At 41.3% G+C, this 27,558-nt stretch overlaps 1 protein-coding gene across 1 annotated transcript in view; it reads right to left on the reverse strand.

The window, feature by feature from the left end:
• The window catches only part of LOC112255529 (spectrin beta chain, non-erythrocytic 1), a 127,385-nt gene extending 100,592 nt beyond the window's left edge, over nucleotides 1-26,793 (reverse strand). The window contains exon 1 of the mRNA XM_024428520.2: nucleotides 26,644-26,793. The gene's annotated coding sequence lies outside the window, so the exon portion shown is untranslated. The remainder of the gene's footprint in view (nucleotides 1-26,643) is intronic.
• Between the last annotated feature and the right edge of the window lie 765 nt (nucleotides 26,794-27,558).

A 27,558-nucleotide genomic window follows, 5' to 3' on the forward strand; every position in this document is an offset into this window, starting at 1 on the left:
CAGGTCTACAGAGGATGTTTTCATTATCCATGACATTATCCATGACAGTGCACTGAACACAGACACACAACATACAGACATTGATGGTACTGACACTGACATGCAGAGATGACGTCATACACAAAAAACAAACATTCACAAATAAACAATAGAGCAACATTCCATCCTTTAAATCAGGGCTAATCCATACCAACTGCTGACTCATTTCACTTTCAAAGCCTCTCTTCTTGAGGAGGGTAATTTCATCATTCTCTCCTACCCTAAGAGCGACACACATTGTGCCTTCTCTGAGCACAGGTTCAACACAAGCACATCAGGGGTCAAATAAACTGATCTGTAGACTGGCACATCGATATACTGTATAAAAAAAAGAAATTAAAAAAAGAGGTCAACGTTGGGTCAATATGAGCTTAGAAAGCAGAACGCTGGCATGGGGATGATTGCATCATCAGAATATGCTTAGCATTTTGCATTGTTTACATTGACCCCAATGATACTTAAGAACAGGGTAAAAAAGGGTCCACTTTCTCAATGTTTTTCTTAAAGCTACATGTGTGGCCAAACACAGATCAGTAATAATTTGCAATAACTTATTGCCATTTAGTTACAGCTGTATTGGATCCACTCCGGCTCTCGTTTTCAATTTTGTGCTGCCTTTCTCTAAATGATTTGTTTGATTTCTCCTTCACCCTTTCATGTTTTCTCTTTTGATCCAGCTCTTTACATACATTTTTGTTTTGCGCCATTTCTCTCTCCAGTCTCCTACATAGAAACATTTCAGTGACTGTATTGAAAAGGGCCTTTATCAAGATCGAACTAAAGATCTCCATGGAAACCAAACAGACAAAAGCCTTTGTTGCAAACTGAAAATGGTACAGTGTTCCATCTCGGCCTACTCCACAAGGCTGCCAAGCATAACACAAAGGCAAGTCCAAGACAATCTTATTTTACAATTTACTTGATCAAGAGATAGGAGAAGAAAAACAGTGATAGTTCACATAGGAATTGAAAACCAATGAAGGGTTAAAAACAAATATTTTCAGTTAAAGGGTTTTGTGAAACAGCAGACGATTTGTAGATTTATAGTATACTCTAGACTAGAGCACTTATATAAACTTTGTTTCCTATTCATTTGTAAATATATCATCGTCACAGCCTGAACCGTGCCTTCGGAGAGTATTCAGATCCATTTTTTACCTCAATATACACACAATACCCCATAATGACAAAACGAAAACAGGTTTTCAGAATTTTTGCTAATTAAAATAAATATGCATAAGTATTCAGCCCCTTTGCTATGAGACTCGAAATTGAGCTCAGGTGCATCCTGTTTCCATTGATCATCCTTTCTACAATTTGATTGGTGGTAAATTCAATTGACTGGACATGATTTGGAATGGCACACAACTGTCTATATAAGGACCCACAGTTGACAGTGCATGTCAGAACAAAACCAAGGCATGAGGTCAAAGTAATTGTCCGTAGAGCTCCGAGACAGGTTTGTGTCGAGGCACAGATCTAGGGAAGTGTAACACAACATTCCTGCAGCATTGAAGGTCCCCAAGAACACAGTGGCCTCAATCATTCTTAAATGGAAGATGTTTGGAACCACCAAGACTCTTCCTAGAGCTGGCCGCCCAGCCAAACTGAGCAATCGGAGGAGAAGGGCCTTGGTCAAGGAGGTGACGGATGACAGAGATGACAGAGATGGTCACTCTGTCAGAGCTCCAGAGTTACTCTGTGGAGATGGAAGAACCTTCCAGAAAGAGAACCATCTCTGTAGCACTCCACCAATCACGCCTTTATGGCAGTGGCCAGACGGAAGCCATTCCTCAGTAAAAGGCAGCCAGCTGGGAGTTTGCCAAAAGGCACCTAAAGACTCTCAGACCATGAGAAACAAGATACTCTGGTCTGATGAAACCAAGATTGAACTCTTTGGCCTCAATGCCAATATTCACGTTTGAAGGAACCTGTCACCAGCCCTATGGTGAAGCATTGTGGTGGAAGCATCATGCTGTGGGGATGTTTTTCAGCGGCAGGGACTGGGAGACTAGTCAGGATCGAGGCAAAGATGAACAGAGTCAAGTACAGAGAGATCCTTCATGAAAACCTGCTCCAGAGCGCTCAGGACCTCAGACTGGGGATGAAGGTTCACCTTCCAACAGGACAACAACCCTAAGCACACAGCCAAGACAATGCAGGAGTGGCTTCAGGTCAAGCCTCTGAATTTCCTTGAGTGGCCCAACTAGAGCCCAGACTTGAACCCGACCGAACAACTCTGGAGAGACCTGAAAATAACTGTGCAGCCACGCTCCCCATTCAGCACTGTATACTTTGAAGAGACACTGGTTGCAGTTTCCGGAATTTCTCCAGTTTCCTTCTCTGTCAAACCCAATAGCTCAGAAAGCTCTGTCACTGCAACTAACCAGGTTTCCATTCAACCATTTCATGGGGATTAATTACCTAAAGCATCAAAAAAGTCACGACCAGGCTGATGGAAACAGGAAATGCTGGTATATATTTATAAATGCCGACAGACATTGTTTGTTCGACATGGAGTGAACTTTCTGTGTCTCTAAAATTAATTAGGTGGCGGTGGAAAATATTGCTAATAACCATAATTTTTTTGTCAATTTGTACTCACGCGATGATATGTTGTGTAGTCCTCCCACTACGTCTCGGGAAAGCATGCAGTTTATTAGGCTACAGATGAAATTAATTATTAACTTCACAGGGTGGTGAAAGGGCACACACACAAAGGAGTTTGACGCTCCTTTCCAATAAATATCGAGGGTCTTATTCTGGTGACATAATGATAGATGATAGGCTGCCGTTTGACAACTAAAAATAATCTCACTTATCCATAATAATCTCATCATGTAGGTAGCCTACCCGCACTGTATCTGCTAGCTGTTGGCAAGAGTGCAGGTGCCAAGACCAGAGTGGGCACATTTGTGACAAAACCATCACTAGAGTTGAAAATGCGATGGAAACCCATTTAACTTGTATTTTTTATTCAGTACATGGGAATTTAACCGCAAAAGTTATTTGTATGTGCACTACATCATCACGCACAGACTTTAATCTGTAATACATTTGATGGTGTAAAAATGTCGCCATTTGGATGGAAACCTAGCTACAGTCAGCCTCACTTAAAGCTTGAGTATTCCTGATGCTTTAGAAAAGCCAGGCACAGGATAGTATTCTGCGCCCACACAATCTATCTTAACATTACCATACATTATTACCTGCCCTGAGGGACACAGCTGGATGGATCATTCACTACGCCCACTCAAACATCCTCACTGTGCACCTGATTTTACTTTCTAGATTATGACAGCTCTACTTAGTCACACGTATACATTTCAAGTTTTCACATTCACGCACATAGGATTTTGCTTTTGGGTTATTTCATTATTTTTACTCCCATTCCTAGAGGAGACACCCACACGTACTGTATATGTGTAAAGGCTGAAAGCGCATCATTAGAAGCTTAAGCAAATAAATTCACTAGCACATATCGCCCACACAAACACATCCAGTAATTGTGCACTCCTTCAAGCTTTAGATCATACAACACATTTTACCTTACTTCCTCTCTCTACATAGCTACTACAGGGGATTTCCATGTAAAAAGCTCCATGAGCACTAACATGTGAAGAAGTTCATAAGAGCACATCAAATTTGGGATCAAATGAAAGCTAAGAGTCTATATTTTTGAGAAGTGCAGCTATATACTGTAGGCTATATAGTTATACAGTGCCTTAATAAAGTATTCATACCCCTTGACTTATTCATAATTTTGTTGTGTTACAGCCTGAATTCACTCATTTACACACAATACCCATACTAACAAAGAGAAAACATGTTTTTAGAAAATGTTACAAATTAAATGAAATGCAGAAATATCAAATTTACATAAGTATTCACACTCCTGAGTCAATAAAGAATCACCTTTGGCAGCAATTACAGCTGTGGGTCTTTTTTTCTTCTTCTTCAACTTTCTTTTCCAAATTCTTCAAGCTCTGTAAAGTTGGTTGTTGATCATTGATAGACAGCCATTTTTAAGTCTTGTCATAGATTTTAAAGCCAATTTAATTCAAAATTGTAACTAGGCCACTCAGGAACATTCAATGTCGTCATGGTAAGCAACTCCAATGTGTATATTTGGCCTTTAGGTTATTGTCCTGCTGAAAGCTAAATTTGTCTCCCAGTGTCTGTCTAGGATTTTGCTTGTGCTGAGCTCTTTTCCGTTTCTTTTTATCCCCCTCAAAAAAACCTCCCTGGTCCTTTCCAATGAAAGCATACCCATAACATGATGCAGACACCACCATGCTTGAAAATATGAAGAGGGGTAACTCATTGATGTGTTGTGTTGGATTTGCCCCAAACATAATGCTTTGTATTCAGGACATAAAGTTAATTTCTTCGTCAAATTTATTTCAGTTTTACTTTAGCGCCTTATTGGAAACAGGATGCATGTTTTGAAATATTTAAATTCTGTACAGGCTTCCTTCTTTTCACTCTGTCATTTAGGTTAGTATTGTGGAGAAACTGGGCCGTCATTGTAAGTAGGGCGTCATTGTAAATAAGAATTTGTTCTTAACCGACTTGCCTAGTTAAATAAATGTTCAATAAAAAAATAATACATCTACAATGTTTTTGATCCATCCTCAGTTTTCTCCTATCACAGCCATTAAACTCTGTAACTGATTTAAAGTCACCATTGATCTCATGGTGAAATCCCTGAGTGGTTTCCTTCCTCTCTGGCAACTGAGTTTGTTAAGGATACCTGTATCTTTGTAGTGACTTTGTATTGATACACCTTCCAAAGTGTAATGGTGTATTCACCAGGCTCAAAGGGTTATTCAATGTCTGCTTTTTTTTACCCATCTACCAATAGGTGCCCTTCTTTGCGAGGCACTGGAAAACCTGCCTGGTCTTTGTGGTTGAATATGTGTTTGAAATTCACTGCTCGAACCGAGGGACCTTAATTGTATGTGGGCGGTACAGAGATGAAGCAATCATTAAAAAAGAATGTTAAACACTATTAGTGCAACTTCTTATGTTACTTGTTAAGCAAGCTTGCCCTAACAAAGGGTTTGAATACTTACTGACTCAAGACATTTCAGCTTAACATTTTTTATTCATTTGTAAATATTTCTAAAAACAGAATTATTCTCCCTCCGTCACTCCCATAACCAGCCCGCTCACCCACTGAGCACCGGACTTCCAAAAAGTAGTTGAAATTTGGTCAGTCCAAATCTGAACCAATCAAAGATGTCTGTTTCACAAGTTTGGACAGCACAGTCAAGTAGAGATCAGTACAAAACAGTACAGTAGAGTTTAGCACAGTAAAGGACAGTAGAGTATAAGTCAGTACAATACAGTAATGTAGAGTAGAGTTTAGTAGAGTACACTAAAGTAGAGTACTGTATAATTTACTGAACTCTACTCTACCATGCCGTACTGTACTCTACTGTGCTGTACTGTGATGTCTAAACTTGTGAAACAGAGACATCTATGATTAGTAGCAAATTTGGTCTTGTTTGAGGGTTGGAGCTCATTAGAATAATAGCCAGTGTCTACCTTTGTGTACCTATTCAGCATACATCACCATGAAGAGAATGACTTTCATAATTATGCATTTCTGTATAGTACAGATTAGGGACCCATGATGTCATTCTGTTACTATCGTCCTGTTACCAGGTGTTAATCCACTTCACTTATTATATAACCAAAATAGATTTCATATCATAGCTGACACCCCATTCTTTCTGCAGACATCTTTAAATCTTAATTCAGAGTAGATATTTAACTGTTTTTTGTAAAACGTGGTCAAATAAACTGTGGAACATTTTACCGTCCTTTTGTTGCCAAAATTGACTTGTGCACAGTTCTTCGGGTAAATGTGTTTTTGAAAATGGATTTAAAAATGTAACTTTGCAATCAAGGCTTTTTGTTTGTCATACTTTTAAAGTGAAAAAATGTGAGTCTCAGCATCATTTTGTTACCGTGGAATTGCCCTACAGTAAAACACTGACTAAATATGTGGGTCATGCTTGGTCACCTGCTTTGGCACAATCAAGTCAAATGAGACTTTCCCATTCGTTCTGACAGAAGAGGAAAACTGTCCAGAACTTTTCTGAATGATTCAGTGAGTGGTTCTATCTACAACATCTGGGCTATGTTGGACAGCTGTTGAGTTTCATCGAGATTGCTTGGAGAAAGACAGTCCAAGGTCGCCAAGGTACACAAACAGCACTTTGAAGTGACAGAGTCTCTGGAACAGAGTGTCAACATTCTTAGCCACGCTAACCCTTCACTTCATAGTATGACAAAATGAAGACTATGTTACCCTTGGCTCCTGAGAGACAGGGAATTTCTCAAGTCAGTTGTGGACACATCATTCAGGCTTGTGGGGCTATTCTATCCAAGCTATAAGCCACTCCTGTAATATTTTTCAAGGAGAAGCCTACCCCACACCAGTGCCCAGATAAGGGAGGCTAACTTCAGGACATTAACTATTCTGTTCCAGGATCCACTGTGGAATGCCTCCAGTCGATTTACTAAAAATCTATCCAGACCATAATATGCATTCTTTGATAATAATTTATACCATATAAAAGGGAGGACAGGTCCAAACTGGTGACCCTAAGGTCACAATAACATCTGGGATATAGGACTATAGTGTGGAGGAGAATTACACCAGACGGTCAGACACTGAAGAGAATAACATAATGACACCAATAAAATACCAAAACCTCGGTCACAAGATATTTTGGGGGTTTTCCATGTCAAACATTCCAGCCTGGTTATTAGGTTATCCAATAAATGGACAGCTAATGTCTTAAGCAGTTGCTATGTCTTTTGTGATTATGTCTAAAATATATGTCCGTTTCTGTCTGAGAGCTGAATGTCTTCTCTGAGGCTTATGTAGGCACAATAACAGAATTCACCAAGGAATAGCAGTCACTTATAGATAACTATAAGCAAGATGGAGATAGATGTCCTTTTCTTAACTCCTATCGAAACACGTTGACATAGAATGTTCATGTGTCATACAGTGCCTTCGGAAAGTATACAGACCCCTTGACTTTTTCCACATTTTGTTAGGTTACATCAGTCTACACACAATGCCCCATTATGATAAGTAAAAACAGTTTTTCTTTTAATGTTAGCAAATATCACATTTACATAAGTATTCAGACCCTTTACTCAGTACTTTGTTGAAGCACCTTTGGCAGCGATTACAGCCTTGAGTCTTCTTGGGTATGACGCTACAAGCTTGGCACACCTGTATTTGGGGTGTTTCTCCCATTCTTCTCTGCAGCTATTTTCAGGTCTCTCCAGAGATGTTCAATCGGGGTCAAGTCTGGGCTCTGGCAAGGACATTCAGAGACATGTCCCGAAGCCACTCCTGCGTTGTCTTGGCTGGTTGCTTAGAGTCGTTGTCCTGTTAGAAGGTGAACCTTCGCCCCAGTCTGAGGTCCTGAGCCCTCTTGAGCAGGTTTTCATCAAGGATCTTTCTGTAGCCTGCAGAAATGTTTTGGTACCCAGATCTATGCCTCGACACAATCCAGTCTCTGAGCTCTACGGACAATGGCTTGGTTCTTGCTCTGACATGCACTGTCAACTGTGGGACCTTATATAGACAGGTGTGTCTTTCCAAATCTTTCCAAATCATGTCCAATCAATTGAATATATCACAGGTGGACTCAAATCAAGTTGTAGAAACATCTCAAGTATGATCAATGGAAACATGATGCACCTGAGCTCAATTTAGAAACTCATAGCAAAGGGTCTGAATACTTATGTAAATAAGGTATCTGTTTTTTTTTTTTATATACATTTACAAAAATGTCTAAAAACTTGTTTACGCTTTGTCATTTTGGGGTATTCTGTGTAGTGATTATTCACTCTCCACAGCTCCCATGGTGATCCCATGGTGCTGGCGTCAAGGGACTGATAACAAACTCCCTTTGTGGCCCTGCAGAGTCAAACCAGAGCCTGGCTGGAATCAAGTCAGTCATTCACTGGCTTCCGGACACCTCTGCAATGTCATGTGCCGTAAAAGAATGTCAGACACAGCGCACTGACTGTCCCTGCTGAGAGGGGAGAAGGGAGAGGGTGTGTGCCCATGCCTTTGGAAACGGAGGTAATCCTAAGTACATCCAACAGCCAATAAAAGAAAGTGCACACTTCTCAATAGTTCCAGAGGCCAATCATTCGAAGTGATTGCAGTGCAGTATTGTCACTCTAAAAATGACATCATTGACCAGACAAACTCTGCTGCAGTATTTGCCTTTGGTGATAAAATTACAAAATCTATTAAAGTCTTTCTGGACAATATAAACATCAAATTTCACAACACCCTCATTGAATACATTGATTCATTCATTCCCTCTGCTAATAAACTGAAATATGGAGACTGATTTTCCACTCCCCCCCTCCTCCCTTCTTCATATGAGGATTCCAAGAGATGAGAACATGTGGCAGTGAGACAGTGAGAGTGCAGCGAGGGCCACAGTGGGACCAGTGGAGTGGAATCGAGGGGGCCACACGTCATCACCTCATTAGACTGAGGGCCCTGAGGAGCCTACAGGGCCGTGTGTAATGATCCAGTGAATATGGGATGCGTGTTGGAGCCGTGATAAACCTACTCAAGGGAGTTCTCTGGCATGCCAAATATGACGAGTGGGTCTGTTTTTTAAAATAGCTGGGTATATACATACGTACTTCAACGGATGGTGCCCAGATTATTATAATATCTTCAGTCTAGCCAGCCCAACTGTGACAGTCAGCCTGGAGAAGCCTCTTAACCAACCAAGGCTACGGTCTTACCGACCTACGTAGAGGGAGATTCTCACCTGACGAGGGCTCAGCCAATCATATGAACCCAAAGTGTGTTACCATTAATAAAATGTGTTGATGTTAGTGTGTTTGTGCAAATCAGATGAATGCACAGAAAGTATCCGGTTGTGCCGGTCTCCATCGTGTTCATTCGTGTTCAGTTCAGATCGCACTCATGTTGGTCAACAGCACTAGCAATATTACAGTAGTCTCCTGGTAAATACACTCCTGTTTTGTGGATGAATTATGAATAAAGGCCTGAGTGTATGTGGGGATGGGGATGTGTGCGTCTCTCATGATCAATAGCAAGCGTGCACTGAGGAAAACCGCTCTCTGACCTCCCTTCGTCCGTAGTAACACAGTAGGCTTTATTCAGAGGAAGAGAGATGTCACACTATTGGGTCAGCCACAGCCTCTAGCCACAGCTTACTGGGCTTCAATGTGGAGGTGATGGTAGAGGAAAACCCTTCTCATAAACAGCAATAGTGAAATAAATTAACTATTTTCCTTTTCCATGAATAAAATGGGTTTCATCAACACTGACCTAAGGACAGCAAGTGACTATAACAGGCAGAAATACATTGGCATATAGATTTTATTTGTACAGCAGTATCAAACCAGTACTTTCCAAACCATAGCAGTTATTTTCAGTACCATTATCAGATCTGATGGGCATGTTGGTACCTCGTATGCATGTTCATGAGGGCAGAAATAGTCTACCACATTTAAATAGACTTTCTGGAAGATTAGCATACTTTTTAGCCAGTAGTTCTCAAAGTAGAGGTCAAGAGCCAAAATGGGCCCCCGAAAATGGCTTACTCCATCATGTATGTGCAGATATGCGCAATAAGTGATTGCTCTCTCTCTCTCTGCTGTGTTACTGAGCCGTTGGGCTACCTCATGGGATAATGCTGGCGAGATCTGGGCCAGCTTTATTCTTTCATTGTGCAACTTATCAATGTGCATCTTGCTAGCTGTCACCAGAGAGGAAGAGGTGAAGCGAGAGGTTTTACTTTACTTTACTTTACTTTTGCCCAAAATCTGTCCACAAAAATAAGACCATGAAGTGAGGAATTTTTGTATGGAAGTCAATGAGAGATTGTCAAATTTGGGCAACACATTTTGTATGGATAATTTTCTACATATTTTATTGAATAGAAGTTTTGTAATGGTTTGGTTGTTACAAATTCTTCTTTAAGCAATAACTTTTTTCTTGCCACTCTTCTGTAAAGCCCAGCTCTGTGGAGTGTACAGCTTAAAGTGGTCCTATGGAGAGATACTCCAATCTCCGCTGTGGAGCTTATTCTTTCCATTTTTGAATAATGGATTTAATGATGCTCCGTGGGATGTTCAAAGTTTCTGATATTTTTTTTATAACCCAACCCTGATCTGTACTTCTCCACAACTTTGTCCCTGACCTGTTTGGAGAGCTCCTTGGTCTTCATTGTGCCGCTTGCTTGGTGGTGCCCCTCGCTTAGTGGTGTTGCAGACTCTGGGGCCTTTCAGAACAGGTGTATATATACTGAGATCATGTGACAGATCATGTGACACTTAGATTGCACACAAGTGGACTTTATTTAACTAATTATGTGACTTCTGAAGGTAATTGGTTGCACCAGATCTTATTTACGGGCTTCATAGCAAAGGGGGTGAATACATAGACATACATAGACAATACATAGACACCACCTTTGCATTTTTAATTTTTATGAATTTTACTTCACCAATTTGGACTATTTTGTGTATGCCCATTACATGAAATCCAAATAAAATGAAAATCCATTTAAATTACAGTTTGTAATGCAACAAAATAGGAAAAATGCCAGGGGGGATGAATACTTTGTAAGGCACTGTATCTGCCCTCTCATTGGCTAGAATGGTCCCACCTGATCTCGCCTCCTCCCTTCAATCTTTGAAGAAGTATTTCCATTGTTAGAGCAGTCACTTGACTATCTTTTCAATATAATAAACACTCTTTCCTGTCACTCAAAATGGTGAGGGCCTGAAGTTTATTGGCTGGAACTCGAATTGCTAGGGGGCTGGCACATGTGGGCCAAGCTTGCAGTACTCAAAATGGCGCCACCCAGCTTCCAGAAAACAGTTGCTTTCAAACTAGGGATTTCATGGATAATTGAGGTAAAACAGTATTTCTGCTCATAGATTATGCATGTATGAAGTACACGTTGACACATCCAGCCCAAACCGAGAGGTTTAAAAAATACTTGTGTAGTTGCCAAAGTTCCAGGAAAGTCTCTTTAATCAGAAAGGATGCCAATATATTGATGCACCCCTATTGAAAGCCAAAAACTACATAACTCTAGCCAGCGCACAGGCAGAAACAGTGCATATTCCAGGCACACAATGGTCTGGATACCATTACTCTCCCACCCACTCTCCTCTCAGAGTACAAACACTCAAATGTTAACTCCCTCAATCCCTGTTGCCAAAAATCTCTTCTCCCTCTGTCCCAAAAACAGCCACTCCTCTCCATGCATGGGTGGGTGACAGGGAGGGGGGGTGGGAGGCTGGCGGCGGGCCACAGGCTTTAGGGATCGAGGGTCTCTGAAGCCAGAGCCTAAATAATATAACCAGACAGTTTTGATCTGTGCTTAGAGGGCAAAGTCATTAACAGTTAATGTCCACAGGCGCAGCTGAGAGGAGAATAGAGGAAGGGTAAGAGGACAGAGAATGCCAAGCAAACAAAAGAGAAGGATATGATATCTCCCTTATGCTATACTTCTGCTCCCTGCTAGCTGTTTGACAGGCAAGGTGTCTACAGCACTAGTCAGTATCAAAGCATACCTTAGTAAAACCTCCCACCCAGGAGTCCGTTTAGGTGGTGTAGCAGAAGGGAGAAAGATAGGGAAGTTCGGGACGGGCACTCCTCCAGCCCACCAGCACCGCTCACATTTCTCAACACTTGACGACAAAGTATTTTTGCGGATCTCGGCCACTTTCATGTTACGCCTAGTATGCCATTAACCCAGGTTTAACAAATGAGAGGATAATCCCCTAACAGACAAACCTCGTGGTACAGTAAATAAACCAGGCATTAAAAGCGACCAGTCTTCCAGTTGGCTTCTGGTCCGATATCAGGCAAGATGAACAGCTGGGTAACTTTCACACCACTGAGCCGGGTAACTGAGACTTTGCCAAATGCACTGTGGATATTTCATTTCAGAAGAGCGCTTCCCTGTCCTGAATAATAAAAGTCATGTTTAAAGAAGCCGATGCCAAATATGTTAAATTGAAGAACAAAGTTACATACAGCACAAAAATATATATCAGTTCTTTGTCTGATCAAAGAAAGGAAATGTTCTATCGCAGTTCCCTGGTCAAATTTAGACCATTTTAAAAGCAATGAAGGCCTGGACAAAATCACTAGTGAAAGAGATCCGACATGAAGAAACCAAGATGACCCTCACATCCCTCCAGCCAGGTGACGCAGGCAGATCTAGTTTCCCAGATATACACATTTGCACAAATCTGATAGAGAATTAGTCCTCAAAATAATTCCCTTTCCCCTGCACAGGAGAATAGAACCATTGACAGTTTTGCGCTTTACAGATGGCTCGATTCACAGCACAGACGCTTCAACTGTGAACAACACATTTCACAAGGTTGTGCAGCATAACCTGAATTCAATTCATTGCTGCTCATGGGCTTGGACTGAAAAAAGTACATTACATAAAACTATAATTTGGGAGAAAAAAAAGGCCCAAGAGAAATAAGACTGATGACCCAAAGCATCTCTCCTTTGGTACAGTCCTTCAGTCCAGCAGAGGACGGCCAAAACACTGGTCAGAAATGCAGGGCCGAAGTCAGAATGGCAACTACGAACAACAATAGCGATAGCATGATGTCAATGATATAAAGAGTAGTAAAAAACATAGAAATACTGTTTGTACAGCTTAAACTACTGGTGTCTAGCCTTAATAACAAACAAGAAGCCAAACCAAACTGTAACAGAGAGTGTTGAGTACTAGGGAGAGGCAGAATTATGCAGTAATCAAAATCATACAACAACTAATCTCAAATGAACAAGGCATCCAGACAGTTCAGCCCATACAGACCCAGAGGACTGGAGCCCTGCCCAGCATTTTATGTCAAATATGTCACCATGGAAACCCTCATAAGCACTTTGGCTGTCCTTGGGGACTAGCCAAGCCCGCCATACACAACTCCCAAAGTGGGGCGGACATTTTGTGGTTAATGGGAGTAAAGGGCCAGTGATGGGACGTTTAAATGGAGGATTTAGGATGGGCGGTCTTGTTTTGAATATCCTCTTTTTTTCCCAGCTTAACATTGTAGCTTAGCCACACGCACACAGCAAGAGGACGTCCACAATGTAAATAAACAGTGAACCCTCCTCAGCAAAATACACTTCACACATAAATCCGGTCTCTGATAGCACACGGAAGGGCTCAGCGCATTGCATAATGGGCTGCTGAATGTTCATGTGGAAAGTGAAAACACGTTTACAGGAAGCTCCTAATGATCATCTGAATTGTGTTTGGGATCTTGGCTGCTTCATCTGGCTCCACTGAGGCGGAACAGTGCACCACGCTGAACGGGAGCTTTGCTGAGAGACCGGTTGGGACAGGAGCAAGGGAAAGGACTCCTGGGAGCTATATCTGGGGAGAGAAATCATGTTGTGTTGAAGCTACAAGTCTGTCTAAACTCTTTGTAAACCACAAACTGTCAGCAATTCTATCCATAACAATTAAAAATACAGTTATTAATGCTACTTATTAATGCTACAGTCACTGAAATAACACTCATTGTCTTGCATGGAAAAGGGATTCTTCAAATTTCTCAAGTGAAGGGTGCAAATTTCCATTCCTCTGAGATGGGCAGGAAGCACTTGAAACAAATAGGGTCAAGAGGACCTTTCAGAGCTCAAGATCTCTTATCTCCCTCCCCACCTAAATGAGGAAATCTGATATGGATGCACCAAGACATCCGAAACATAAGTCAATATATAGCAGGACAACCCAGCCAACAATTAACTACATGCAGGCTTGCAAGTCAAGGTTGACAAATGTTCACATGTGGAATCACAGGTAGAGAGAGTGTCTCCCCTTTCATCTTTTGGTTTCTTATGAGCACTCATAACACTTACTCACTGTCTCCATAAACCACACGTCCTACCTTTTGGGAAAACAAATATTTATCTACAGTGCTTAACCTCACCTGACTTTGACCGGCCACTGGGAGACCATATTTCGGATTAGACCTCAGGTTTTAATAACACTCCCACGCTGCATCTATCTAGCAGTTCTCTCTGTCTTGATGACATTTTCTTTTGAAGCTTATCTCAGACATTTGCACGGCAGACAGCACAGGTTGTTCACATCTCAGACCAGGGTGGGACAGTATTGGTGCACAGCCAAGGAAAGGGGAGGAGGAACAAGATCCCTGAGACTCTACACAAGTTATTTGTAGCCATCTATTAGTAATATATTTCTTCTGTGTTCAAATCTAGGCTGTTACTGGTCAGCAGGTATCTGAATACTGCAGGGCACCGATTATTTTATTCATATTTGTTTATACAGTAATGCATTCCAATGATTGTATAAAACAGATGGAAAATGGGCTCAAGAAAATTGTTTTTTCCCCATAAAACAATCATGTTGAATATACTATAAGTCACTTTATAAAATCAGAAATTATCGAAGGTGTTTAGTACATAAGGACTTTAAAAAAAATGTTTTACCTTTATTTAACTAGGCAAGTCAGTTAAGAACAAATTATTATTTTCAATGACAGCCTAGGAACAGTGGGTTAACTGCCTGTTCAGGGGCAGAACGACAGATTTGTACCTTGTCAGCTTGGGGGTTTGAACTTGCAACCTTTCAGTTACTAGTCCAACGCTCTAACCACTAGGCTACCCTGACACCACTGTACACTATACAAAACATCAACAACACCTGCTCTTTCCATGACACAGACTGACCTGGTGAATCCAGGTGAAGCTATGATCCCTTATTGATGTCACTTGTTAAATCCACTTCAATCAGTGTAGATGAAGGGGAGGAAACAGGTTATAGAAGGATTATTAATCCTTGAGACAACTGAGACATGGATTGTGTATGTGTGCCATTTACAGGACAAAATATTTAAGTGTCTTTGAACGGGGTATGGTAGTAGGTGCCAAGAACTGCAATTGGATTTTTCCCACTCAACAGTTTTCCATGTGGATCAAGAATGGTCCATCACCCAAAGGACATCCATCCAACATGACACAACTGTGGGAAGCATTGGAGTCCATTCCCGACTAATCAAGGATGTTCTGAGGGCAAATGGGGGGGGGGTCCTAATGTTTGGTATGCTCAGGGTATAAAGTACACTTTTGGCAGCACCAGTGGGAGCCAACACATTCCGAAATTCCTCCAATCCCCTGCCATATCTGTTATATATCCACAATGGATTTACACAGGCTTTCTGCAGCACGTCTCCCATTACATTACCACCTTCCGCAGCTACGTACAGAGCAGAGAACAGGAAGAACACTCCCCTGAACTCCACCCTCCCTACAGTATGTGCTGTAACTCCTCCATAAATCTAGGAGGGTCATAGCTGAGCACTGAGTAGGTGCATGCACACACTCCAGCATCCTCAGTTTCTTCCATCAGTGAAGCCCTAGGCAAATCGACCGTCGGCACGCAAAGCTCCGGACAGATGAATCCATTACATCCATCACCCCCCCAGTGCATTGTGGAATGTCATATTACTCTATTCAGATTATATACGTGAGTCTCTGGGCATGCTCACATCGCTCTGTTATTAGAGCAGGGCTGCACGGGAACTCAACTGGGTTATCCAGTGGTCAGTATCCAGCATCACAGTGGAAACCAAGACCATGGAACGGCTAGTCCTTAGGAATCCCCAGTTCTCCTTACTCTCAGCTCTGATGTCAATCTCGTGCTGTGTCATTATTGTCAGGTCAGCCAATCAAACAATCCCCCCTATCTCCTGGGCAATCAATTCTGGGTGGCCACTGTGAGCCATGTGGCTGAATGATGTGTAGCATGCCTCGAACAAAAGAGATCTCAGAAGACCTAAGATTAAGAATTGTTGACTAACATAAAGCTGGAAAGGGTTACAAAATAATCTCTAAAAGCCTTAGTGTGCATCAGTCCACAGTAAAACAAATTGTCTATAAATGGAGAAAGTTCAGCACTGTTGCTACTCTCCCTAGGAGTGGCCGTCCTGCAAAAATGACTGCAAGAGCACAGCGTAGAATGCTCAATGAGGTTAAGAAGAATCCTAGAGTGTCAGCTAAAGACTTACAGAAATCTCTGGAACATGCTCACATCTCTGTTGACGAGTCTATGATACGTAAAACACAAAACAAGAATGGTGTTCATAGGAGGACACCACAGAAGAAGCCACTGCTGTCCCAAAAAAAACATTGCTGAACGTCTGAAGTTTGCAAATTGTACCTGGATGTTCCACAGCGCTGCTGGCAAAATATTCTGTGGACAGATGAAACTACAGTTGAGTTGTTTGGAACGAAAACACAACAATTTGTGTGGAGAAAAAAGGTACAGTACACCAACATCAAAACCTCATCCCAACTGTAAAGTATGGTGGAGGGAGCATCATGGTTTGAGGCTGCTTTACTGCCTCAAGGCCTGGACAGCTTGCAGCTTGTAACAGGACAATGACCCAAAACACAGAAGTAAATCAACAACAGAATGGTTTCAACAGAAGACAATATGCCTTCTGGAGTGGCCCAGTCAGAGTCCTGACCTCAACCCTATTGAGATGCTGTGGCATGACCTCAAGAGAGCAGTTCACAATAGACATCCCAAGAATACTGCTGAACTGAAACAGTTTTGTAAAGAAGAATGGTCCAAAATTCCTCCTGACCGTTGTGCAGGTTTGATCCACAACTACAGAAAATATTTGGTTGAGGTTATTGCTGCCAAAGGAGGGTCAACCATTCATTAAATCCAAAGATTCACATACTTTTCCCACCCTGCACTGTGAATGTTTACACGGTGTGTTCAATAAAGACATCAAAATGTATAATTGTTTGTGTGTCATTAGTTTAAGCAGACTGTGTTTGTCTTTTGTTGTGACCTAGATGAAGATCGGATCAAATTTTATGACCAATTTATTCAGAAATCCAGGTATTTCCAAAGGGTTCACATACTTTGTCTTGCACTGTAGATAGAGGAGCTTCAGGAGGTTGTTGTGGATATTAGCTGTACAGGCGGAGCCCCAGAATGAATCTACGGAAATGAGCGATTAGACATCCCCCTGCGATAAGGCGAGGGTCTTAAACTCTGCTGCAGCTGGACTGGGGTTGTTCCTTTCCCTTTTTATCTGCCTTTTCTTCTCCTTTATTCACATTAACTGTATGTGAATGTCCCTGTCTTGCTGGCTGTTAATGAGGTCATCTTGGGTCAGTTCAACCTTTCGCTACTATCTGTCCCTTGCTGTGGTTTGAAGCATTGTGAGTTAACCTTTGTCTTTCAGAGGTTAGAAAAACTGTTTACTATCAAGGAGTCATGCTGAGATTTGCTCTAATTGACCTGTTTCCCTCAGAGCCTAGTCCCCCTGTAGTGTGTGTGTGTGTGTGTGTGTGTGTGTGTGTGTGTGTGTGTGTGTGTGTGTGTGTGTGTGTGTGTGTGTGTGTGTGTGTGTGTGTGTGTGTGTGTGTGTGTGTGTGTGTGTGTGATGTGTGTACTTGTCATTGTGAGCTTTGAAGTTGTGCCAGTCTCACCCTTAGGAGGAGGATCAGGATCAGCCAAGTACTTGTTGGGCCTCGCCATCGTCAATAATATACTGTTATAATGACAAAGCAGCTGATGGCCTCAACACACAGGCTGTCTGGGTCCTGTAAAGCCCTGTCTCCTCTACAGCCTTAGGGCTATAGGTCCCTGGAACAACTGCATATGTTGACCAGCATAATGGCAGAAGCTTTTCCAAAATAATATTGTACTGTAATATCCTACTACAGTGCTGCATCCAGATACTCCTTCATATGACGTGTTTGTTTGGAGATCTGTGTGCTTGTTTTTCAATGCGTCTGTGTTTGTGGATGATGAGAGTTAAACATTTTTTTTACAAAGGCTGGGGGCTCTGTGGGATTTGGGGGGTTGGGGGATGAGCTATGCAGAGGGAGTATTGAGGAGATTTTACCCTGGAGTATTATTTTCCCAAAGATACACTTGGCATGTTGGGAAAAAAGTGGGGGCCACTGACAAAACCCTCGGAGAGTGTCCTTGTACACATCAGGCAATGCTTCTTGTGAATAGCAAACTCAAATTTTGTGAGTGTTTTTTACAGGACAAGGCAGCTCTAACCAACATCTCTAATCTCGCCTCATTGATTGGAGTCCAGGTTAGCTGACTCCTGACTCCATTTAGCTTTTGGAGAAGTCATTAGCCCAGGGGTTCACATACTTTTTCCAACGTACACTGTGAATGTTTAAATTATGTATTCAATATAGACAAGAAAATACAGTGATTTGTGTGTTATTAGTGTAAGCACACTATGTTTGTCTATTGTTGTGACTTAGATGAAGATCAGATCAAATTGTATGACCAATTTATGCAGAACTCCAGGTAATTCCAAAGGGTTCACATACTTTTTCTTGCCACTGTAAAAGAGGTACTGAGCAAACACTGGGTTTCACATTGACTTTACCATTAACTCTTTCATGTCACCCTCTCTCAAAGCCTCTGAATTCAAAGCAGAGGGGTTTGGACACTGTTTAAATGTAACTATGTCGAAACATCTCATGAGCTCAAAAATGAAAAATAAACAAATGTATATTGGTGCTTCATTTTCATCTCCTTATGTTGACATTATGTGGGGGTGTTTGCAGAATGATTCTTTAGAGATAGAACAGATTAACAAAGAGTGTATGTCTCCTTGGCTAGCGTTTTACTCCCACTCTATACCATTATCCCAGAGCTGCTACATGTGGGAGTTTGTAGGGTTTCAGCTAATGTTGTATGTAACAGACACGCCTTTGGCCACATGAAAATCAAATTAAAGTAATCCCAGTGAAGGTCATGTCGCATCTCTCTCTCTCCCCCTCTAAGCAAATCGTTCCCCATCAGCAAAAGGCAAAAGCCTGAAGGTTAACGCAAAACATTCACAACAAATAGGGCTTCCCAATTAAATATGCATTCTCAAACATTTGTATAATTTCTGCCAGTAGTTTTGAAAGTGGGGCTCATGAGCCAAAACAGCTACCCATTGTTTTGTGTACTACATCATCCATTTCGTGTGATATGTTACAAATCGAATTTGTGCAATATGTTGTGAATTTTTTGTGCTTAAGATCCCAGAGTGAGTGTTTAATCAAATTCATATAAAAATTGCAGCATTGACATGTGCAATATCGATATGGCATGCATTATTTTGAAACACCACTCAGCCGTCTGTTTTTATAGTTTCCTCTGTCGCTTCTCTCCTCTGGCCAGACACACCAAGCCTTGCCCTCTGTCTCTCAAGCAGCGCAGTTCCTCCTCCTTGCTGTAAGATTCAACAGAATGATGCTGTATTCCACTTTGCTTCTTAATATAAGGGCTGAATTCAATCAGTATCGCCAAAGTTCAGTGTTGTAGCGTGCTTGAAATTTAAAAGGTAATTTTCAATTGAGCCAACATATGCAGTGTTTGCCGTGAATGCAGTCTCTGCTAACACAGGAACATTGCCTTTAAATGTCAATCTGGCTACAAGACGCGGAACGTCGGCGATACGGATTGAATCCTAGGCCTAGGGCCATGCATGGGCCCTTGGGTGTGCACACAAAATGTATTCACACAAACTTCCTGGGTCCATAAGTGAATACACATGACTGAGATGTTTTACATTCAGACCCAAACCCATTGAAAAATAGTAGCTGTTTTTAATTGAGCAGTAGAGACAAATTTGGCCCAGCACCAAGCTCCTGTCCAGCCACCGGCATCCTGTCAAACATCACACATTCCACATCCCAGACCTATCTACACACTACCATTGCCCACCACATTCCAGAATGCCCACAGCAACACCATTATCTTCATTCAACTCCCTTCTGATTCCATACAACCCATAAATCACACACACACACACACACACACACACACACACACACACACACACACACACACACACACACACACACACACACACACACGCACGCACACACACACACACACACACACACTTCAACCGTAACAGTGATAATGCATAATCGTCCAACAGGTTGTTTAGAATAGATGACCCCGAGGGCACAGCTGTAGTAAAGTCAGAGAACACAGACTGACCCAAGCTGAGGTCATCCCTGGACCTCTCATAACTCTCTGTGATTAGAACTTGAAGCAAAGCAAGATCAGCACTGGACATGTTTTACATGCCTCATTTAGGTTCTGGGTCCGGCACAGTGGAAATAAAAAGAGGAAAATGTCCTCTCTTGTGTGATAAAAAAGGTGGTGGCGGCCTGAGAATTAAACTGCTGAAATGGATGCCAAAGAGCCTGATGTAAAGGACAGGAGAAGAAATGGAGGTAAAAGGTACAGAGGAAAAGACCATTGAGAACATTGAGAACGCTTTCAACCATTAATTTCGATCTCTCCATTTATACAGACAAGTCCACAAGAGGCGAGAGAGAGAGTCTCCATCAAATTAACTAAAAGGGCAGAAAAAAAGAGAGAAAATGTGGAGGCGATGCTGAATACCTTCCCGGCTAAAACAGAGTGGTCTATATTTAGCCAGGGCTGTGCTGTTGGGCAAACGCACTAGTTCTCTGTCGCACTATTCCATTTCTTATCTGCTGGCAGCTTTCCAGCACATGCCTCCTTTCCCCTCCCCGATGGGGCTCGAACCCACTTACAGAATTGTGGATAGAGAGCCAGAGAGGATCCCACAAGGCAAGGTCATGCCAGTCTCCACAGCCATTCTCAACCAGAGGAGAGCACTCAGCCTGGGCTGCATAGCACAGCTGACCAGGGGTCCCATAGATGGAGAGGATAGAGTGAGGCTATACAAGTCAGTCCAAACCCACTAATGGGGAAACCAAACCCACTCACAGGGAAATTCTGTGATGGATTGACTTTATTAAAGGAGATATGTGGAGATGTACAGTGTAGAGGTCGACCGATTAGGATTTTTCAACGCCGATACCGATGCCGATTATTGGAGGGCCGATAAAAAGCCGATACCGATTAATCGGCTTATTTTTTTATCTTATTTATTTGTAATAATGACAATTACAACAATACTGAATGAACACTTATTTTAACTTAATATAATACATCAATAAAATAAATTTAGCCTCAAATAAATAATGAAACATGTTCAATTTGGTTTAAATAATGCAAAAACAAAGTGTTGGAGAAGAAAGTAAAAGTGCAATATGTGCCATGTGCCAAGTTCCTTGCTCAGAACATGAGAACATATGAAAGCTGGTGGTTTCTTTTAACATGAGTCTTCAATATTCCCAGGTAAGATGTTTTAGGTTGTAGTTATTATAGGAATTATAGGACTATTTCTCTCTATACGATTTGTATTTCATATAACTTTGACTACTGGATGTTCTTAAAGGCACTTCAGTATTGCCAGTGTAACAGTATAGCTTCCATCCCTCTCCTCGCTCCTACCTGGGCTCGAACCAGGAACACATCGACAACAGCCACCCTCGAAGCAGCGTTACCCATCGCTCCACAAAAGCCACGGCCCTTGCAGAGCAAGAGGAACAATCACTCCAAGTCTCAGAGTGATTGACGTTTGAAATGCTATTAGCGCGCACCCCACTAACTAGCTAGCCATTTCACATCGGTTACACCAGCCTAATCTCGGGAGTTGACAGGCTTGTAGTCATAAACAGCGCAATTAAGCATTGCGAAGAGCTGCTGGCAAATGCACAAAAGTGCTGTTTGAATGAATGCTTGCGAGCCTGCTGGTGCCTACCACCGCTCAGTCAGACTGCTCTATCAAATCATAGGCTTAGTTATAACATAATAACACACAGAAATACGAGCCGTAGGTCATTAATATGGTTGAATCCGGAAACTATCATCTCGAAAACAAGACGTTTTATTCTTTCAGTGAAATACAGAACCGTTCCGTATTTTATCTAACGGGTGGGCATCCATAAGTCTAAATATTTCTGTTACATTGCACAACCATCAATGTTATGTCATAATTACGTAAAATTCTAGCAAATTAGTTCGCAACGAGCCAGACTGCTCAAACTGTTGCATATACCCTGACTCTGCATGCAATGAACGCAAGAGAAGTTACACAATTTCACCTGGTTAATATTGCCTGCTCGCCTGGATTTCTGTTAGCTAAATATGCAGGTTTAAAAATATATACTTGTGTATTGATTTTAAGAAAGGCATTGATGTTTATGTTTAGGTACACGTTGGAGCAATGACAGTCCTTTCTCGCAAATGCGCACCGCATCGATTATATGCAACGCAGGACACGCTAGATAAACTAGTAATATCATCAACCATGTGTAGTTATAACTAGTGATTATGATTGATTGATTGTTTTTTATAAGATAAGATTAATGCTAGCCAGCAACTTACATTGGCTTACTGCATTCGTGTAACAGGCAGGCTCCTCGTGGAGTGCAATGAGAGGCAGGTGGTTAGAGCGTTGGACTAGTTAACTGTAAGGTTGCAAGATTGAATCCCCGAACTGACAAGGTAAAAATCAGTCGTTCTGCCCCTGAACAAGGCAGTTAACCCAACGTTCCTAGGCCGTCATTGAAAATAAGAATGTGTTCTTAACTGACTTGCCTAGTTAAATAAAGGTGTAAAAAAACAATTATTTTATTTTTTTAAATAAAAAATCGGCTAAATCGGTGTCCAAAAATACAGATTTCCGATTGTTATGAAAACTTGAAATTGGCCCTAATTAATCAGCCATTCCGATTAATCGGTCGACCTCTAGTACAGTGCATTCGGAAAGTATTCAGACCCCTTGACTTTTTCCACATTTTGTTACATTACAGCCTTATTCTAAAATAGATTAAGTCATTTTTTTCCTCATCAATCAACACACAATACCGCATAATGACAAAGCAAAAACAAGTTTAGAGATTTTTTGCAAATGTATAAAAAAACCTGAAATGTCGCATTTACATGAGATTTTAAACCCTTTCCTCGGTACTTTGTTGAAGCACCATTGGCAGCAATTACAGCCCAGTCTTCTTGGGTATGACGCTACAAGCCTGGCAAACCTGTATTTGGGGAATTTCTCCCATTCCTCTCTGCAGATCCTCTCAAGCTCTGTCAGATTGGATGGGGAGCGTTGCTGCACAGCTATTTGCAGGTCTCTCCAGAGATGTTCAACTGTTCATCCACTCCTCTTCAATAGCTGTGTGAGTGTTGCTGGATATTGGCGGGAACTGGAACAGGCTGTCATACATGTTGATCTAGAGCATCCAAAACATGCCCAATGGGTGACATGTCTGGTGAGTATGCAGACATTTTCAGCCTCCGGGAATTGTGTACAGATTCTTGCGACATGGAGCAGTGTATTATCATGCTGAAATGTGACGGCAGATGAATAGCATGACAATGGGACTCAAGATCTCATCATGGTGTCTCTGTGCATTCAAATTGCCATTGATAAAATGCAATTGTGTTCACTGTCCGAAGCTCATGCCTGCCCATACCATAACCCCACTGCCACCATGGGGCACTCAGTTCACAAAGTTGAACTGAGCAAACCACAAAACCGCTCGCTCACATAACGCCATACACGTGCTCTGCGGTTGTGAGGCCAGTTGGACATACTGTCAAATTCTCTAAAACAACTTTGGACATGGATTATGGTAGAGAATTTCACATTAAATTATCTGGCAACAGCTCTAGTGTACAATTGTGCAGTTAGCAAGCCAATTGCACGTTAACCTCAAAACTTGAGACATCAGTGCCATTGTGTTGTGTGACAAAACTGCACATTTTAGAGTGGCCTTTTTTGTCCCCAGCACAAGGTGCACCTGTGTAATTATTATGTTGTTTAATCAGCTTCTTGAAATGCCACATCTGTAAGGTGGATGGATTATCTTGGCAAAGGAGAACTGCTCACTAACAGGGATGTAAACAAATTTGTGCACAACATTTGTGAGAAATAAGCTTTTTATGTGTATGGAAAATGTCTGGGATCTTTTATTTCAGCTCATGAAACATGGGACCAACAATGTTGTTGATCCATCCTCAGTTTTCTCCTAACACAGCCATTCAACTCTGTAACTGTTTTAAAGTCACCATTGGCTTCATGGTGAAATCCCTGAGCGGTTTTCTTCCTCTCTGGCAACTGAGTTAGGAAGGATGCATGTATCTTTGTAGTGACTGGGCGTATTGATACATCATCCAAAGTGTATTTAATAACTTCACCATGCTCGAAGGGATATTCAATGTCTGCTTTTTTGTACCCACCTACCAATAGGTGCCCTCTTTGTGGTTGAATATGTGTTTGAAATTCACTGCTCGACTGAGGGACCAGATAATTGAATGTGTGGGGTACAGAGATGGGGTAGTCATTCAAAAATCATGTTAAATACAATGTATGTTGTATAACTTGTTAAGCAAATGTTTACTCATGAACTTGCCATAAGAAAGGGGTTGAATACTTATTGACTCAAGTCATTTCAGCTTTTCATTTTTTATTTATTTGTAAAATATATTTTTTTTAACATTTCAACTTTGACATTATGGGGTATTGTGTGTAGGTCAGTGACAAATATCTAAATGTAATTCATTTTAAATTCCGGCACAACACAACAAAACACAACAAAATATGGAAAAGGGTTGTGAATACTTTCTGAAGGCACTATAGATAGTAGGTTACACTGCATAATGAAACAATCCCTAGTAAGCTAGTGTTTTATTTTTTTTATTTTAATAATAAACTGTTTTTATGCACAACAACTTTCTATCCAAGCTGGGAGAGCGTGCAAGGACGACTTATGTAATGCAGGTTTAGGTAGGCTATACAGGACAGTTGTATATATTTTTTTACATCTATTGGTTGCTGATTAGTATGCTAATCAGTACTAATTAGTATGCTAATTAGTATGCTTTTGTATGCTTTTTTGTTTTCAAAAATACATTTCACAATCTGCAATGTTTGAATTTCCAGGTTTAATTATGAACAAGTAATTACATTATTGCCACCAGACAGCAGTCTAAAACGCAGCCTTGAGGCACTATAGCTTTGTGAAATGTTAGGCTTAACATGAGAAAATAATCACCCAATAGGCCTACCAATAAACATGTATTCATTAGCTAAAGCAAAGCTATAGGGTACACGCCCTGGCACCACAGAAAGCCCATCATCGATTTGATCGGCAGTCGCATAGACATGTCGCAATTTCAGCACCATGGACAGTGATCAGTAGTCCATACTTTGAGTGGCTGTCGGGCTGATGCATTCAATTTTATTAAATATTTTTGGCAGGGGTTCCGAAGTCCAAAGAAACTGCGTTACCCAGTGTCTGCACTAAATACTGTTGCAACACATACTGCTCTGGTTCATATGTAGAAAACAAGAGAAGATGGAGACAAAAACAGATAGAGATAAATGGAAGATACACTCTTTGATCATTCTAATCACAGTCATACTCATACTAGAGCACAGCGAACCATAAACTATCACCAAGGGTTCACAAGTAGGCCAACGGCCTATGATGCTAGCCGTTCTAACAACTGAGCCGAGACCTATTGACGTATAGCCTATGCGCATTACTGTTTCCTCTTGAATGGCTTAATGGAGCAGTATCCCATACTCTAAATGGGTATTACGGGTTTGTGAAATGGTGTGGTAAATATTAATATTCAATAGCAAGAGGCCCGCTTACTCCCAATAGTGATGCTGCAGCAGAGCAATGATTTACGACCGAACTGCATCACGACAGTCAGTGCAACTCGGGCGAGCAAAGCCCATGGATGTCTCATAATCACAAGGCGTTCGTAACCAATTAAAAGACCTCAAAGCCCACTTCGCTCAATATAGATACAACCTAGTTTGGCACCAAACTGTGAAGATGTGAGGCAAATGGGGGATTTTGCCACCAAATGGTAGTTTTAGCAGTTCGGGTGTGATTTAAATTGTGCCAATGACATGAAGTCGCTGAATGTTTTTAACTCGACAACATCAAAGGGTAGCCTCGCGCCACATGTAGCGGACAACACTGATTAAGATGTGACATTATGTCTACAGTGATGGATACCTATCGCCTATAATATCTTATCCATAATGGTTTCAAGTTATCAAGATATAATTACATCTGGGCGCCAATTCAATATCATTACGCACAGTTAATATAATACATTCTATGATTTTGCTTTGAATGTCACAATTTCAGTTTGGTTTGAAATCAGCGTTGCAATCTGTCTACATACAGGGCGACTACGCCTGCGTCTCTTCAAAAGGCAGTAGGATCCTGTGTGTATACCGTTATCTATACACTCTTAACCCTCCATATTAACATGGCGCACTTCTGTGACTGCGAAGTGGCTAACTGATTCATAGAAGCTCTGAATGGCCTTTTCAAAAACACTATGCTGCACAAATACAATAGAAATCTGATAAGCGTTCCAAGCAAAAACAACGTCTACGGGGTAAATAGAAGAACAGGAACCAACTTCAACGTATGATTGCATCCCTAGCAACGTTGATATAAAAAAAATCTGTCCCCTTTCCATATTTTTGCAACTGATGCTAGATACAATGAAACAATTATTCGCATCCTAATCTGCGCATAGTTTAGATTAACGAGAAGAGCACCAACCCAATAGCCTATCTCAATAAAATAATCAAACTTACCAATCAACAAATTCGCAATGAACTTCACCGCGGAGAAATCTGCAAACAGCACGAAGCCAGAGAATGGACGACCAAAACGTAGAATCCTGATGGAAGAATCCTCTCCACCTCCTTTGCTGCAACAGCACTGCCAACTGCAGCACAATCTCAACAAGGGGCGGAGATTTCGCCCGCAAGGTCTCATTCACACACCAAGTGGGTTCTACGCAGCGCTACTTCGTCAACATCTCTCCACGGGCGTGATTTGGGGTATTTAATTGACCTGTTTGAAAATAAAAGTAGGATTTATTGCGGTCTATATCGCTATGCTGCCACTGAAATTCAACCCTGCCCTTATGTTCGAAAAGGCTATATGCCACACGAGTTATGCTCCAGGTCAATTTCAGTGGTGGATGAAGTAGAACATTGTCATATTTGAGTAAAAGTAATGATACTGTAACTTAAAATGAAAATGACTCAATTATAAGTCACCCAGTAAAATACTACTTGAGTAAAAGTCTAAAAGTATTTGGTTTAAATATACTTAGGTATCAAAAGTCAATGTAATTACTAAAATATACTTAACAGTAAAAGTATAAATCATTTCACACTTATATTAAGCAAACCAAACGGCACCATTGTTTGTTTTGTAATCTACAGATAGCCAGGGGCACACTCCAACACTCAGACATCATTTACAAAAGAAGCATTTAGTGATTCTGCCAGATCAGAGGCAGTATGGATGACCAGGGATGTTCTCTTGATAACTGCGTGAATTGGACCATTTTCCTGTCCTGCTAAGCATTCAAAATGTAACCAGTACTTTTGGCTGTCAGGGAAATTGTATGGAGTAAAAAGTACACTCAGAAAAAAGGGTGCTATCTAGAACCTAGAAGGTTTCTTCAGCTGTCCCCTTAGGAGAACCATTTGAATAAC

The sequence above is a fragment of the Oncorhynchus tshawytscha genome, linkage group LG01 (assembly GCF_018296145.1).
Source record: "Oncorhynchus tshawytscha isolate Ot180627B linkage group LG01, Otsh_v2.0, whole genome shotgun sequence".
Classification (NCBI taxonomy): Eukaryota; Metazoa; Chordata; class Actinopteri; order Salmoniformes; family Salmonidae; genus Oncorhynchus; species Oncorhynchus tshawytscha.